This window comes from Netta rufina, assembly GCF_964035555.1.
Source record: "Netta rufina genome assembly, chromosome: 9".
NCBI classification, from domain to species: Eukaryota; Metazoa; Chordata; class Aves; order Anseriformes; family Anatidae; genus Netta; species Netta rufina.
The window spans coordinates 16276389-16294193 of NC_140132.1; the positions used below are offsets into that span (position 1 = coordinate 16276389).

At 49.2% G+C, this 17805-nt stretch overlaps 1 protein-coding gene across 12 annotated transcripts in view; it reads right to left on the reverse strand.

The window, feature by feature from the left end:
- The window catches only part of LPP (LIM domain containing preferred translocation partner in lipoma), a 317139-nt gene extending 305366 nt beyond the window's left edge, over positions 1 to 11773 (reverse strand). For 3 of the 12 annotated variants that reach the window (XR_014618714.1, XM_084292046.1, XM_084292041.1), the window contains exon 1: positions 6914 to 7130. The gene's annotated coding sequence lies outside the window, so the exon portion shown is untranslated. The other 9 variants (XM_084292044.1, XM_084292039.1, XR_014618712.1 and 6 more) reach the window with 6 other exon arrangements.
- Positions 11774 to 17805: the final 6032 nt, after the last annotated feature.

The following is a 17805-nucleotide window of genomic DNA, read 5'->3' on the forward strand; positions in this document are numbered from 1 at the left end:
CACTCAATTAAACTAATGCAGACAAAAAGGCCGGGCAGCGGCGGCAGAAAGCACGGGGCGAGTCAGATGCACGCGCCTGGCACACAGGGAGCACCAGGAGCAGGTTCAGGATGATGACAGAAGAGCTGCCCACGGCCTGCGTGCTAGCAGAAGACACCAGAGGCTTCTCCTTGGGATGCTGAAAGTGTCCTGAGGAGCCTCTGTGAAGATTTAACCGAGAAGACAAAAGCACATGCTGGTACCCCAAGCTGTGATGCGTTTTTAACAGGGACTGACAAGGATCTGAGCAAGGACATACCTGCAAAAAGTCCTTGGTTTATTTATTTAATCCAGACCTATCCTATTGCTGCCTCCCCCTCGGCTCAGCAGCCTTATAATTATAACTCTGCCTGGAAATCAGGGCAGCAATCACGACAGAGCACAAAAGAGAAGCCAGGAGAAGCGAGTGAAATCCTTGGCCCTTTTTGAGCGAGAAAGCCCGAAGTCTAAAGCATTCTGATCATCTTTCAAAGCACCCAGAAAAAAATAAAATAAAAAATCGGGTGCTCAGTGTTATCTCTGGCAGCTGACGGGGTGTCACGGATCTCAAACCTAAATGTTTCTGCTTGGGGAAGGAGAGGGAGGTGAGCAAAGGCATCAGGCTAGCCACGAACACCGAGCCTTTACCCTGCACCAACCATGAGCTGGGCACATCAGCACATGGAGAACGGCGGGCAGCAAACAAAATCCACCACCACCTCCTTTTCTTGGGGTTTTAATGAAGTATGCACGTGCAAATGTAGGTCTAAATCCCATTTCCCTCCTCAAAAGCTGAAGAAAGTTGTGCCTTCGATGTCAGTGGGGACACGCTCAGCCTGCACATAGCCGCGATGTAACGGGGGCAGGTGCTATGCAAAGCTGAGCCCACACAACCCCAAAACCATCCTGGCTCAAATGCGCTCCTCAAGCAGGTGCTCCTTGAACCCTGGACACCTCTCTAGCAAAGCACGCTGATATTTAACTTCCTTCTGGGCTCACCATGCTGCCAAACATCTGCTGGGATTAGCTGGTTCGTGTTTGCACACGAACGCTATCACAAGGAAGGGGCTGACCTATTTATGGATGTAAATGCTGGACCAGGACCTAAACCCACAGGCTGTATTTGCACATACGGCCCTATCTCCCCTGCCAGATTTCCCTTTCTGTAGCCAGGACAGAGGCACGAGGTTCTCCTATAGCTCACAGCCTGCTTTCCATCACAGGTAGTTTAAGCGAGCCCTGTTGCTCCCCTCCTCCACCTCACCCCCATGCAATTGCACAACTGAACATTGCAAATGAGCTGGGGTAGGGCAGCTCCACCAGGAACCCCCAAATGTCATATGGGTTGACCTTTGCAGGAGAAACCCACGTTACCTCCAGCCTCCGCTCCACCCCCTGGAGCCCCAGGGCTGCAGGTCACACAGACCCACAGCCCCACAGGTCTCCAGCGGGCTCCACCAGGCCGCTCTGCAGCAGATCAGCCACCCAGATTCCTCGTGGCAAGGGACTCTGCATCGAGTTACACGTTTCTCATGGGTGTCCCTCCCTCCCACAAAAACCTCCTGTGACTAAGCGCTGAGGAATGAACGGAGGAGCTGCACAGCTCAGAAGCCAGGATAAAGAGCACTGAGGGAGACAAGCTCCCCGGGAAGAAGAGAGGAGAGCACAGCCACGTTTCTGATAGACCTGAGCAACTTTGCAAAAAGGTTTACACACGGTAACTGTTTGTGATGGCAGGGCTACAGGAGCCTTATATTCCTGTGACTCAGAAGTGCTCTGCACCAAGCTGCAAGTCCCAGGCACAGAGCTCTGCTCTAGCAGCTACCGCTCTCCTTTCCTCTGCAGATACATTTCAATACTTATCAGGTCTCCATCTTAGTCACATTCTGCTAACACACACTTTTTTACATCCTTTTCATCTTCTTTCACCATCAGTCTCACTGTCCCCAAGCTAATTGCTCTGCTCTTCTCTCAGCACCCTCCGGGTTGTCGTCACCTCCCGGGGCTGGAGCTCCCGGACCCCCACAGCCTCTGCTCAGCTTCAGGAGGTTTCCAGCAGGCTCACTGCTCTCCTGTGGGTACCATCACCAACAGGCTCACCCAAGATGCCACCTTCATAGGTAGAGACATGGACGACACGAGACAAGAGTAATCCTGGAACATGGAAGCAAAAATAAAGAGAAGGGTAATGGGGAACGCTGGAAAATGCCAACACAGTGCCCACAATTACTGGTGTCATTCACCAGATGGATAGGCCTGGTCTGGCTCTGGGGATCGAGAGCATCTGGAACCGTTTCCATCCATCACATGGCAGGTAGAGCGTGCACAACTAAAACGAACAGCAAATATTCCTGTCCTAAAAGGTGCAGTCACCAAAACAGCTGGAACAAGACCAGATGATCCAACGTGGGACTGCCTGATAATGCGCAGCTACCTTTGTACATCCAGTTCCACCCATGGAGTAGGGCACACCCCTAACCAGGTATGAATCAAACCATCTGAGACATAGGAAATTCATCAAGAGCTGTTAAAAAAAAAAAAAAAAAAAAAAAAAGAACAAAAACCACCTAAGGTTGCTCCTGTTTCACTGCAATTTACCTTCAAGGTATGGCGAGCAGCTGAGGCGGGCAGACAGCAGCCCTCAACACAGCAAAGCTGGAGTGAGCAGATCGCTTTCACACTTCTTGCACGTAACAGCACAACGCAAGAGCTAAAACACCACCCCAGGCACAAAACATGGGCGCACACAGATCAAAGGCTTGGGCTACTGCACAGATGAAACTCCGGCAGGCAGAGAATGAGCGGTGCAGGTATGGGTACAACACCCCTGGGAGCGTCCTGACCCCAGCCGAGGTGGGACATCAGCAAGATACCTACTTATAAAACAAAACAAAAAAGGGGGTGGGGAAATCACATAATGGCATGAATCTATCCTGAGTGCAGTGTGGGGACGGGAGCTAACTTCATGCAGAATAATTCACAAATGAAGATGCGCTGCAGGGATCCCTGTGTGTCGTAAGGAAGCGAGCACTGCTCTCGTAGCTCCTTCTCCAGCTCTCCACTGATTTCCACAGCTCTCCCACACAGCAGAGTAAAGCACGCTGTGCCAGGAGCAACACAACGAGGAGCTGAGGCACTTCATCAGCTGCCATCCTTTGCCCCGGACACTGCAAATACCTGGGTGGGTGGAGTGCCTTGGAAAAGCACACTCCCTGGTATTGCTTGAAGCTCACCTGCTGCTCTGGCCTCACTCCCAATTCTCGTAGGCCAAGGGAGACACTGGAAGAGGCGTTATGTGCCAAGGACACTGCCCTCACCCCTACAGTAGCACAGAGGTGCGAGGTGTCGTTCCTAGCCTCTGAGATACTCTTCTGACTCACAATTCATCGCTTAATGCCACTATTGGAGGTTTGCAACTTGTCTGCCTCATTCACAGCGTGATCTCCTGCACCGTGTGAGGGTGTCTATTGCAACAAGGCTACTGCCAGTCTGCATGCTACAGCATTGTGCCAGAAGAAACCAAGCCAGACATCTCCCGAGCTGACTGTTAACACTTCTGCCCTTTGTTTCTTCCCTGTCTGCATTTGAAGCAAATTAGGATTTGGGTTCAGGAACGTACTTAAACCCTTGCTTATCATTAGGCACACAAGTAGCTGCAGAGAGTTCAGCTGGATTACTCACGCACTTGAATTTCAGACTGACTCTGCAGAAGGCTCACCAAGCCCTCCTTAAATGGCAAAGATGCAGCTCCGCACATCCCCGGGAAGTCGGGAAAGAAGAGGAGCCTCTGTGAGCACACCAGGCTGGAACTGTGCTAGGGAAGGCAGAACAAGGCATTGTAACAGGCAGCTCCCCCAGAAAATAGTCTGTTGGACAAGAAGCACTACAGCTCTAGAGGAAGCCTAAACTACCTTAAAAACTGCACTTTTACTGTATGCAGGAAAACAAGCCACTGAGAAACGTACAGCGGATGATCTAAAGTCTCCATTATCCCTATTATATTCCTTGAAATACCTTATTATACACAAACATCACCTGGACCTTGACCACTTTTGTGGTTTATTTCTGGACTTCCCATTTCAGATCCAACTGATTAAACTGCCCTGGTTTCCAAATGCTGGGGGCAAAGCCCAGCTCCCATCCTAAGCCAGGCACTATGAGACCCGCACACAGTACGTACAGCCCTTGCCCCCAGTCAAGGATGATGATAACACGTAAGAGGAAGATAAAAGCAGAAGAGATGAGGGAGATGTACTGTAAAGATAGATGTAACTGCACCAAGCAGTTCAGGGCAATCTCCAGAGCTGGGTGAAAAGGATGCTAAACTCAGTCTATAATTACAAACAATTCTTTTCAGCTGTTTTTCTCTGATTATCAGTTATGACTGCAAACTAAAGCAAGCGACCCTGGTCTAACCGGCTTCTTTCTCTTGGATTTCAGTGTCAGGGATGATGTGAGACTCCCAACTTCACTCCTCACTAAGCCTCGGTGTCCCATCAGTAAAACAGCAAGTACCTCTACCTGAGGAGGGCAACGCAAAAAGTCACCCCAACTTGAAGAGCACTCACACGGAAGAGCAAAGAGTTCTCCAGAAAAGCAAATTAATAATTCTGCTTTCAGCCCTCAGTTTGACTGGTATGTAGGAAATAAGGCTTGGGGCCATACAATGCACAGAAAGAAGAGAAAGTGAATAGGTGCTCATTAAGCATCACCTTCCATCCTGAGCACAAAGAGGAGGTGCCGTGGCAATTAAGTGGCTATACCATAATACCCGCTTGGGGGGGGGGGAGAGGAAAAGGACAGCAAATTAAGGCTTCATGGACAACCTTCATCCTGGCATTTTGTAGCTTTGAAGCACTCGGACTTTGCAGCTTTAACACCGTTCTCTTAACCAAGTGCATCGCTTGTAGTTAACTACAGACTCGTCATGCGGCTGGGGCAATCGCTATCTGCTGCTCTTGGGAAACCAGATTAAAGGCTCATCTTGGCCACACTAATAGTTTGAGGTATCTCTCCAGATTTGTCCAAACCCATGAAAAGCAAATCAAGCCTCTACCTCAAGCCATGAGGTGTGTTAAACTGAAGCCAGCTGATCTCCTTCGGGGCTGAGCTGCAACACGAACACCGCTGACTCCAGAGCGAGTAAGGCAGGGGAGATGCGGCAGCTGGAGCTTCAACCACTTATCAGCTGCTAATCCAATCACCCTCCCAACCCAGTCCCTGCGTAAAGCGCACTGTCTGAGAGACTCCTCGCCTTCATCCAAGCCTGCCTCATTAAGTAGAGTAATTCGAGTCTGTTAAGGTGAGGTAATAAACTGCTGAAACAGAGAGAGCTCCTCGGGGTCCGTGCGCGCAGCACGTGGAAGATGCGCACACGCTGCCGAGACGCCAGGCACAGCGCTCCGGGTGCGATTAGCGCAGGGACCACAGCAGGGCCAGCTGCAAGTCACCTGTGAAACAACCACTCCAAGTTTCTCTACAGAAAACTCACCGGCCTGAGTTTCATATAGACGTCCTCGTTGCTGAAAAAGCCGCAGAGGATGTATTTTATATTTTACATTTGTTAAGCGCAGCAGAACTCAAGCACGGAGCTGGGCTGCTTTTAACTCATCGTGCAAAGCATCTGTACCCGTCCCGCTGGGCCCACAGCCCCTTCTCTGGGGGCTGTGCCAGGATCCACCAGCCTCCCCCATCCTTCCTGCCTTGCCCAATGGGCCAGGCTGCCAGGGAGCCCCCAAAAAGCAGCAGGGTGCTGGTCCCCGAGCAGTGCTACATAGGATCCCTGCTTTGCAGACCTGGCAGAGGAGGAGGGAGAAGAGGAAACAACTGCAGCTCCTGACAATGGCATCCACCAGCCTAAAGAGGAGGGGGGAGTTACAAATTGATGCATAAACAAGACCTGACTGTGTAATTCAGAGCTAACAGGGTAGTTTACTGAATGTTAATTAAATCCTCAGTGCCTGTTACCAACTGTGGAGATCAACTTATTTTTAAATTAAATAAGCAATAAATGCTTAGCTGAACTTCTATTAAATTTCACCCAGTCAATGAAGTATGTGGGGCTTTTAATAGACATTAAACAAGATAGTTATGGCAAGTTAGTTGATATTTTATTACCTAAAGATAATGGCCATATTAAATCTCAACTAACTATTCCGCTGGCGGCACAATCATCCAAGATTTGGTGGAAGTTTGCCTGCCTTGAAGCATCACTGGGCAGTGGTAGCAGGGAGATATGAAGGCAGCCGAGAGCTGAACGGCCCCTACTCAGAGGATGCTCAAATGTGTAAACCCACCTACATGCAGAAGGGGATCCCTTCCAACTAACCTGGCAAACCCAACCAGGGCTGGTCAGCTCTGTCACACTGAGCCAAAGCTGGCATAACGCTGGCGGAGACCCACAGGCGTCACGACCCAGACCAAACAAAGTTATTTATGGGGTTATTGAGGAATCTCTGTATTACAAGGTTCCCTTACGGCATCAAGGGCTGCAGTAAACATCCTCACTTGAGTCTGCAATGCTCAAAAGCTTCTATCTTTTTCTAAGAAAAGGTTATCAGCAGCCCACAACTCCACCGATGTTTGTTTTCCTTTCTTGAGCATATTGCAATAGTTTGGGAGCACTTATGAGTGACTCACACGTGTGTCACTGTCACCCACAGATCCCAACAACAGATACCAACAACCTAAAATGACAGAGACTTGCTGACAGCTACTTAAAATGATGATTTTCATGCCAGCTCTCGCGCTTGCTCAGAACGTGATCGAAACCAACTCTTCCGAGATAAAAGCTGAGTCCCTACTGAGGTGTCTCTACCAGTAACCTTAATAACAACGATTAAATGTGGGCAGCGTTTTTTTTTTCATGTTTGGTTAGAAACATTATGAACCCTACCTGCTTGCCGTGCCCAGAAGTAGGAGGAACAGAAAGAGTGGAGCCCTGCACCCAGCTAACCCCCATTCCTTGGGCAGGCGCAAGCTGTCAAAAGCTTTTTAACTTTGTGGGGTTTTTTTGGTCTGTGGTTTTCGGTTTGATTTGTTGTTTTCTCTTCTCTGTTTGTTTCTGTTTTACAAAACAAAAAGCTCCCAAAATTAAAAGGAGGAAAACATTGAGCTCTTCGTACTTCACTGGCACCGTGCTTCGGAGAGGCCCAATGTACTTGTGGAAGTTGACTGCAACATCTTGCCTCCAAGACCTCCTCTGGAACTGTTGTTCATGAAGTTATTTCAAGTCCTCTGTTTTCCTATACGTAACCCACACTCTTTTTAAAGGTATTGTTCCTTGCGAATCCGTCTCTTAGATAACCCACATCCTCAGATAAGCTACGGTTTCTGTCTCCCCCACTCCTGCCTGCTTTTCAAACGTGGCTGCAGTTCCAGTAAGCTCTCTAGCTTTTAGCAGAATTACCCTGCTGTGAGAGCAGAGGGAGATAATGAAGTTACCGGGCTAAGAAAACAGGCTGTGGAGGACTGAAAGAAGGTGAGAGTCCCGCTGTCTTGCTCACGCATGCATATAGCGAGCACAGGTGCTGGATCTCAGACTCCTGGCAGATCACGTAGACAGGAATTTGTATTCATGTTGCTTCCCTGCCGTCTCCTCAGTCTAAAACGTAGCGTGCCTTAGAGACACAGACGTACCTAAAGGAAACACACATCTTTGTCATCACTATGTCACCTCTAAAAGCTCTCAGGGCATCCTCAGGGATGACTGTTCAGACTTCCCCACACCTGCAGGGTTTCCCAGAGCTGCAGGAGTTTTCAGGCTGCCAGAGGCTGCAGGGTGAAGAGCACAGAGGACCAGCCACCAGCCTGCAAGTGACTCCCAGCTGGCTGCCCAGCGGCCAAGCGAGTTTATTAGGAGAAACTGCTGCACGGGTCAGGCTTTCAGACACCCGACAAGGACTGAAATGCCACCGAGTATGCATTGTTCACACAACCATGATGGGCAAAGGAACAGAGAAGCCACTGTAGGCACCCTGAGGGTATGTGTTTCCACAGATGCATGGAAACTGTCTTATTGCAAACCATTTGTCACTCACCCAAGCTACTGCTTTTCTCCAGCTACAGTCATCAACAGTTTCAGCGAAACCTGCATGAAATGGTCTTTTCTTTCCAATTAGATGTTTAGGATTCAAGAGGCAACACTATTGCCTGGCAAAGCTCTGAATGTACCTGATAGTCCTACAGCTGTCCTATCTTCTTTCCAGACCTGGCTACATTCTTGTCCTCAGATAAATTCCACCTTTTAGTTACACCTACGTGGAAAAGCATTTACATTTTGTTCATTTCAATCAGCCACTTTCACCTTGGCTCCAACATCCCACAAGCACTGGTACAAGGGAACAGAGACCCTTTTTCCACAAATTCATCGTTCATTCATCAACTCTGTGACACCTTTCTAGCGCGTGTTCTTTCCATAGGAGCAATCCCAAACTGTCGATCAAACTCCCTCGTGTTTTCCAGCTTCCCAGCATTTTTGCTATCCCTATTCGAGACCACATACATTCTCCACCAGATTTCACAAATCAGGAGGGAGTCACTTCAGTTTGTCGTCAGACATTATACTAACAAACCCAAGCAGCGACACTAATAAACAAGGCAACAGTCAGGCTTTGAAATCAAGTGACTGGTGTCTCCACTCTGACCATACTGTAATTGGTACTTACGTTGTAATCAACTTATGTTGTAATTAAAAATATATACTGATGATCATTAGGTATTTAAAAGCACTTCAGCTCCACTGAGACCGTAGCTGAGCACCAACTCGCTGCTGCAGCTCTGGAGCTTCATCCCGTAACATCCTAGGGGAACGTGTGCTTTGGCAAGCAGTGCACCACTGAACCTGCACTTATTAGTTGGAAATTTGACTTATGCTGCACCAATTCCTGATTCTGGTAAGACAACAGCCCATCACCCGTCAGAAATGCAGCACAGCTGAAGCCGATTTTCAGAACAACACACTTTGATGTCCAATTTGCTCTGCAAGTTTCCACAACACAAGGCAGCAAAACCACACCTGGGATTTTCTGTACCCTCACTGTGATCGTTTGGATATTGGCTCTGAAAACCACTCCCGGCCCACCAGTCTGGAGGCACATTTTTGCTGGTGTGCACTGGTTTCACGTGAGATTGTACCAGCAGCGATTCATCGCAGTTTGGGCCTGTACCTGTAGAAGCTGCCATGAGATAATGTTTTAGCTTCACTTCCCTGGACATGTCCCCAGTTTACACACAGGAACTTATGGAGCAGACTACAAGGGACACACACCTCTGATAGGGACTCCTGGACAGCAGGACTGCTGGCACCATGGGATGCCCCCAAGGCCTCAATTGAGCACATGGGGTGGGCCTGGCCTTTGGAAAGCAGGCCTAAAAAACTACCCACACGCCTTCTGGGCACAAGGAGCTCATTTCACAGCCCAACCAAGTCACCTCATGCCTTCTACCCATGACCAGGCACCAGCCAAGAGGCACCCAAAAAGTCTACGCCAACCTTCAGCTCCACTCAGGGCCTCCAGCACCAGGGTGGCAGAAGAGCCTACGAGGTGCAGCAGGCACCTGATGCTGGAAGAGCCGCCAATGCCATCACCAAGAGGGATTTAGCACTGCCACCATCCCAGAGCAGGTACAACATTCAATCATTAAAGGGCGGCAGGGCTGAAGGCAACCCCACCATTTTGCAGGGCAAGACAGCAAAGGTAGGAGCTCGCTGCTGGGTGGCTCTAGAGCCACCACCCAAACTGTCACCCATAGACAGCCTGTCCCATTAGGGAAAGACCCTCCAACAATGTCCGAGGAACTGAAATAGGGGAATAACAGCGCTAACAAACTCAGGAGCAATGGGATGAAGTGTCACGGGTGAGGTGAACGGGATGAAGTATCAGCAGGAAATACAGTAGGCCAATAGGCAGAGAGAAGTTTTACACAATACATTTTAACCTCAGATGGAAACATTTCCTGAGGGAAAACCCATCTCCTGGAGCATTATTTAGCCTTGTTTGGCCTAGTCCTGCTGCAGCAAGGGTGGGGAGAACCAGAAAGTCCCTCGCATCCCAAGCCTGCTGTGCTGTGCAGCAGGCTTGGCTGCATGCAGGACAGCGAGCCACATTTTCCAGTGTGAACAACTGCATTGGCAACATTAGATGAGATGTTGTGTCCTGTTCTCTGGCTCCAGGTGTTCCTCTGCCTTCCTCAGGTCCCATATTGGCCATCACTTGGTGGGCCACCACCTGCTGTATGACTCCCAGGTGCACAGGGACTCCCTGCTCTCTCTCAGATTTGGTCCCTAAAATCACTCCTGGAAAGTGCAAGCACAGACTCTACAGGAAAGTAGGTCCCAGAAGGAAAGAATCTCTCAGATCTAGAGCACTTCCCAAAACTGGAGACTCCTGTGCAAGAGCTCACACTCCACATGGGTCAAAACCACTTTCTGCACATGGGCCGAGGCATTGTGGATGCATAGGAAGATGCATCAGCAAGTCTGGAGGTTCCCACAAACTCTTAATACTTCGTGTAACCAAGTCACCTGGGTCAGAGACAGATACCAGACAGGAACCCAACCCCAAAACCAAACAGCTGGGCCAAGAAACCACCTCACCCGGGTGCAGAAATCAAAGAGAAACAAACCAGAAGGCAACGCAACCCAACCATGGGGCCATGCTGCACCTGGAGGTACAGTAGCCAGAGCAATTAGAGCAGGAGCTTTCTCCATCAACACCTCCTACTCCGGAGCACTGCCTTCTCCCAAGCACAGCCCCAGGGCGTGGAGATCACTCCCTGAACAATGGCAGGAATCAGATTTGTCTGTCTGAAAGGGGAGGGCAAAAATTCAATGGGGGAGGGAGGGAAACCAAAAAAAAAAAAAAAAAAAATTTTCAAAAGAAAAAAAAAAAAAAAGAAAAGCCCTGGGTGACGTAAGGGTGTGGGAAATTTCTACGTAACTTACCTGTTGGGGAAGGGTGGGCCTCCCCCGGGTGTATAAAAAGCTGCTGGGGCTTTGCTCAACTTATTATTTACCAGCGGGGGTCGGGCCGGGCCAGGTGCCCGCTCGGGGGCAGCGCCACCCCCGTGTGTCCCCCCCCCCCCCCGGGCCAGGTGCACCTGCGGGCGGCAGGACCCGGGCTGGGGGCTCCGGGGGGGCACCGGGACCAGCACCGAGGAGCTCTCCCCACCCTCCCCCGGCCCACCCCGGGAGCTGCTCCCACCCCAGCGCCGTGCTCGCCCCGGGTATGGAGGGGGGGGCACCGGGGAGGAGCCAGCCGCGGCCACCCCCCCCCCCCTCCCCACCACGACTTCTTCCCCAGCTCCGGCCGGGGGCTGCAGCTGCTGCCCAGCTGCCTCGGCGGGGCGGGGGGGGGGAGAGGCGAAGAAGAAGGGAAGGGGGCAAGTTATTATTCGCAACGATACCTCGGGGGGGGAGGAGGAGGAGGAGGAGGAGGAGGAGGAAGAGGCGGCGGAGGCGAGCGCGGCGGCGGCGGCGGGAGGAGGCGGCGGGGGTGGACCCCGGGGCGGGGCTGGGGCCGGGGGGGGGGCGCCCGGGGCCGCCCCTCTCCGCCCTCCTCTTCCTCCTCCTCCTCCTCTTCCTCTTCCCCCGGCCTCTTTGAGCCCCTCTGCCCACCCCCCCAAACCCCAATCCGGCATCCCCAGCACCCCCCAGGCACCCCCTTACCTCCCCTCCGGGCGTTGGAGGTGGGCTGGGAGCTCCGAGGGACGCCCCCCGAAACAAAAAGCGAAAGCGGCCGCCGCTGCCTCCCGCCCCGCCGGGCTGCTGAGCTCTGCCCGGGGCTGACGTCAAGGCCCCAAAATTCCTGCCTTTCCCCGCAGGCACATTTGGCCATGTAAGGGCTGGGGCCGGGGTTGGGGCGGCGGCAGCCACCGGCACCGACCCCTGCCAGCATCGCCCTAAAACTCGGGGTGGGGAGCCCCCAAAAATCCCCTCGCTGTACCCCCAGGCCCTCGGGATGCTGGTGGTATTCAACTTTTTTTTTTTTTTTTTTTTTCCCCGGAGAAAAAAAGTTGCTGTGCTTTTTTATTTTATTTTTTTTTCCCTCGATTTTTTCCTCTCTTCTTCCCCAAGCCACGTTAAAAAGCTTTGTGGGGAGGGATGGGATGCTGGGGGGTTACCATACAGGGTCCTGCCCTGCTCGGAGATTCAACACAAAACCTGGCGAGCACGCTGAGGAGAAGGGGGGAAGGGAAGCTGCATTTTCTAATCTCTCCGTTTCGTGGCTGTTTATAAGGACTGCAATTAAAATAATTCCGATTTTGAGTCCGATCATTTTTATAAGGGACTGCTACCCCTGGCACAGCGAGGTTGGGTCTCCACAGTTTTTCAGCCTGGCTTGCCCTGAAGAGCAGGGGAAGGCAGAAGGGTTACGCTGCGTTCAGGCGGCCGAGGGGAGAGCTGCCAAGCCTTACTCATTTGGAAAGAGATCTCTGGATGAGTTCTTAAGCGCTCCAAATGTATTTCGCTTTGACAATAAAGGGCTCTGCTGTGTACTTTCAGAAGATGTTTACAATCTTGCCCCATTACCAGCTTTAATGTCCGCAGTCGCTGCTTAAGAGCCCCAGGAGGGAAAGTTTGCGCCTAAGGACCCAAAAAAGGACGTTAAGTGCCTAAAAGACTCGAGAAGCTGAAGATTGGAGTTCTGATCCAGCCTCCCCCGCCCTTCCCTGGCTGATGAAGCGTCTAAAACAAGGAAGGATGGACCCGCATGCTGTGGCAGATCGGAGACCCCAGAAGCTGCTGCTGCTGCACCCTTAGGGGCACCCCTTCCCCAGCAGGCCCCACAGCACAGGAACTGTGACATATCCCACATTCAGCCCTTGCTGCAAACGATCTGTCTGTGGTTTATTTGGTGTCCTGCGCTGGCCCCCAGCACCAGGGGTGCTAAATTCCTGCAGAGGGACAGGGAGGACTGCTGAGGCCAGATGCCATCGTGCAGCTAAATCCGTGCGAGCCTTTCAGTCCCATCACAGAAGTTTTCTAAGCACTGTGACTAGAAATACCTCAGCCTTGCCCTAGCCGCCTACCCCGTGTTTAAACCCTGCTGAGATCCAACACCAAAGCAGAATAGCATATGAGTCACTAGGGCCCCATGCTGTAGGTGTACCTAGAGTGCCAATAACACTGCAAGCGTGGCCTGTTGTGAAAGACAAACATGGCTGCTTCCTAAAGCTCTGCTGGGCAAGGCTGGAGCACTGGCACTGGCTGCGTGGCCAAAGGCTTTGCCCAAGGCCCTGCAGGCCTGGCTTCAGTTCCTACCCAGGGGATGCTACGGCTCAAGTATCTCCTTCTGGACCACCAGGCTGCAAGGCCATGCTCCTTCATCGCACTCCGAGGAATGCTCCTGATGGTATTTTCTGCTGCAGAGGTCAGGGAGCCATCACGAGGGACTTGCTGGCACTAATGGCTGTCAGTCTCAGCGCGGTGTGGCTCTCGCCAGAGTCCTGATTTGTAGTGCTCCAGAGAAGTGGATTTACAGAGGAATTGTTGCGATTTTTTTTATTATTATTATTATTATTCTCCTTGAAATCCTCTTTTGCAAATCTGCAACAGTCCTTGTGTTCTATCAACTGGTATCTAGGGGAAGCGGCTGAAAACTAAAAGAAAACTGTTTGACCCAAGATGAGAGACAAGTGTTCTCCATTTAGTATTTCAGAGAAAACCAGTGGTCAAATATTTTCCTTGTCCCCTATCCAACAATTATTGCTTCTTTATCCATCAAGCTTATGCAATTTTCCAGTCGCGTTAGCAGAAGAGAGGATACTTTGCACGTCCATAGCAGCCTCCTTTGAATGATCTCAACAATTTTAAGCTTTGGGCCTCCAAAGTATGAGATAGTACTCCCACTACCTCCGTTTTGCAGGTAGGTGAGCTGTGACTAATCCTCTGCAGCACAGTGGTGGAAGTTTGATTCCCAGCCCATTACCCTTGTAACATGCAGCCCAGAACGGTCACTGCCTTGTCAAGCACTGTGTGAATTTTCTATTTTTTCAATTTCCTATCATGACCAATATCATACACTTTGGAAATGAAAGTAGAAACTTCAAGGTGTTGAGCCTGGCTGTGAAAATCTACTCTTTGCCTGGAAAGAATCAAAAATACTGGCAACGTGCGATCATTCCTTTGGTAATATCTACCGCACCCTGCACCATAGCAGCAAAATGAATTAAACAGCAAAAGACTGAAATGCCTTACATTGCATAGGCCACTCAGGAGGCAGTAATACAAGAGTCAGCATGGGCCAATATTAATTCAAGGAAATGAAGTTTTTTGGTGGTTAAGGTACATGACTTGAAGCCTGGAAAACTGGCCTCTGTTCCTACTTTTCCTGTGTTGTATGACTTCAGACCAGTCAGTTCACCTTCCTGTGTCTCCAGAAGCCCTTATAAGCCCAAAGCACGCATGCAGGCTCTGCACTGTGCTTATCCTGTGTAAGAAAGGATATAGCACGACCAGCCTGAAGTAAAACCTCCCACCAGATTATTTGCAAAGGGATTCTGAACAAAGTTTTCAGAAATCAGCAGATGAAACCTCATTTTTCAGAGTCTGTGCCTCTCCTTCTTGGTGAGATTCTGGATGCAAAATCATCAAAAAACAACAACAATCACACACACAAAAACCCAAACAAACAAAAATAAAACACAGGATTGGAAGAGCTCTTGGGAATCCATAGTAATTCATCCCTCGCACCATAAAGATGGAGCAGCTTTGCCTAAATCATACTTGCCAGATGGTCACCTGGTCTGCTCATAAGGATATCTCCAGGATCCGTTCCAGTGCTTCACAGTTAGAAAAGCTTTCCTTATCTCTAACCTAAGTCATTTTTGCTGCAATTCAACTCTTAATCAGATGAAATCGTGGGGATCTGACGTGTTCCCTCGGGAGCAACAATTCCAGAACAACAGGAAAGTCGCCCACCTGGTGAACTAATCCTTCCGTGGGTAAAAGCCAGAAAGGCTGGAAAACACACTAAGTGTGTGTTTCTTAGGAGAGTTGCCGCCTAATTTCCAGACAAAGATCAGATCCAATTAGCTCTAGATCAACCGGAGACTCCTCTGCCCCAAACAACAGCACTTTTCACCCACCTTGCCACAAGGATGCCTCTTATCAAGACACGCTGCGGTGGTGCATTTGACCCTTCAGTCTCCAGAGGGTGTTCTTGGAAGCACATGCCAAATGTGAGTTCACAGCAATAGCATTCCTGTGGTAGTGGGGAAGGAATGAGGAAACACCAGCATGGATGCTAGACAGAGAGGAAAGAAAACACTCAACCTGCAAGCCTGAATTCATTTCTAACCAGGGTGCACGCTCCTGATTTAGAGATACATGCATGTTTGTTGCCTGGTAAAGGGAATCTAGGAATAGCAGTGGGCCAAGTTTTGTCATTCTCCATTTTGCAGGTATGTTTGCATCCAGACAGGAATGCAAGGCATGTGCTGGGCAGGCATTAGGATGTCATAGATCACTGACAGTGATCGAGTCTGGGCCAGAGCCCCGAGGGAATTCTCACTGACGGGGAAATACAATTTCCAACAACCCCTCCTTAACTTTTCATTAGTGTATCAGAGATAGCACCCATTATCAAACCCTTCTGCATCTCTGTACGTATCTTTCAGTTGCACATGGTTCACCAAACTCCCCATTTTACCTGCCAATTAGTCCTAATTAATTCCATGTCATTTTACTCTTGGCTAAGATAAGCTTTGGGTAGCTCAGGCCCTTCCTATCGTCTTTCAGAAATGTATCAGCCCCTCTGCACTCACTTCAGGCTTTGCTCCCAGCTCTGCTCCATAGCTGTCTGCTCTAACTGTGCAGCACTTGGAAAGAATGGTAAAGCTTTGTAAAACTGCTAAATCCCATCACTGAAAATGGCAGTGGAGCAATGTGCCAGTGTAGCATACTTAATTTTAAGGACATACTTAAATCCAATTTGAGTCCAGTGAGATTTTAGCTTAGGTTTAAGTGTTCTGTTGAACAGGGGTGGATTTAAGGATTGAAGTGTTTTGCTAGACTGGATCTTTGGTTAATGAAGAAGGAGGGTTGCTAGTGCCTAGAAGAAAGAGCTGCCTAGCACTCTGGGTCCACAGGCAAGCCATAATACTGCTAGTCCCTGTTGCTTGACCATTTTTCTAATGAAACGTGATGAAATTAGCAGATGCAATTAGTAAAGTTGACCATTTCACTAAGAATCCTCACTCTCTGGGCCTCAGTTTAGTAGGGAAATTGGGGGGGGGGGGGGGGAAGTAAGTTTATAGTATCTCAGAGTAATGTGATATAATTAAAGCAAAAGTCACTAGACTTTGTATTTGCACCATCTGGTATCTTGCATGGTATCTTGCTAATGGTGAATGTCTCATGTCCAGATTTTAGCAGTAAAATCATGAGTGCTTTGTTTTACAAGACAATTGGTCAAATTCTTTAAGGAATTTACACTGAATACTGAGTACCCCAGCTTTAAAAGAAATGTTCGTGGTGACAAATAATTTGGGGGACATTTTTGCATAGGCTCTGACCTCCCTGTTGAGAATCAAAGCAAAAATATTGAATGTACTAAGCAGATGTCTTCTCCTAGTGACAGCAAGATGAGCAGAGACAGCTGGTTAGAAGAACAACAACAACAAAAACACATCATCATTCCTGCTTTGGCTCCAAAAAATCTTGGACTTGTTGTCAAGGAAGAAAGCTATGTATGTAAGAAGCCAAGAAAGAGACAAATATTATTGAATCTGGTAGCATTTTAGTGAATGTGCTGGAAATAACTTAAGTAGGAAGAAAAACTGGATGCGCTCCATTGTTTATTAAAAGAATGCCTTTTCTTATTTCCACGGGGACCTATAGCCCATGTAGTCATTAACACATTTACAAAATGTATATTTTAAATACGTTGCCTCACTCATCAGTCTTGTGGGCTCTACTAAAGTAGAGTTCCAGCACATAAAAATATGTACAGCCACATAAATATATCTGCAAGCTAGAGGTGCCAACTGTGAATTTCACATGTAACTCAGTCAGGGAAGATGGGTGTAGTACAGAGACAGCTAGAGAAATCAGAAATATTAGGAAGGGCATTCCCCCTAGTGAAAAATGAGAAGGAGAAGGAGAATTCTAGATGAAAAACAATCTGAGCTGTGGTGAATAACATATCAAAGAGTTGTTTGACAAGACCGCAGAATAAACCAGTGACCTTCTGGCCTCCCTGCACAAGAGTAGCATAGTCTTTCCCTTGATGATTTTCACACGAACAAAACTTGAACTCTCCACTTGGCTCCTGGACAGCTCCGCTTCCCTAAGCTTTGGACACACTTGAGGTAAGAACTACAGGATCAATGGGAAGAGTTTAAGAAATCAAAAGCTGTGCAGTTTGGCTAACACCAAAGATGAATGACTTGAGGTGGATGTTCCAGGATGTCCCACATTCCACACCATAAATTGTTGCCTTGTGCAACAGCAAAGGTCTGGATTTGCTGACTCAAGAGGCCTCTTCCATGGAATGCATCTAAATCCTTAGCCATCTCCTACAAAAGTCCTAAATAGTTTAAAGCCTCAAAGAGGCAAAGAGTTTAAGATGGTATAAGGAATGAAGGGTGTGACCAATTTGACTGACTAGATTCTAAACAAAGAACAACGAAGGTGGACAGCCAAAAAGAAAGTGCTGGGTCTCCAGTTCTTGGTTGCCAGCTTTGCCCATACTCAGCTTAGCAAGCAGATGACCTGTATACCATCATTTCCATTGTAGGAAATCACGGTTAAGTATCCTGCTCCGCAGCAGAGCAGCTGTGGGA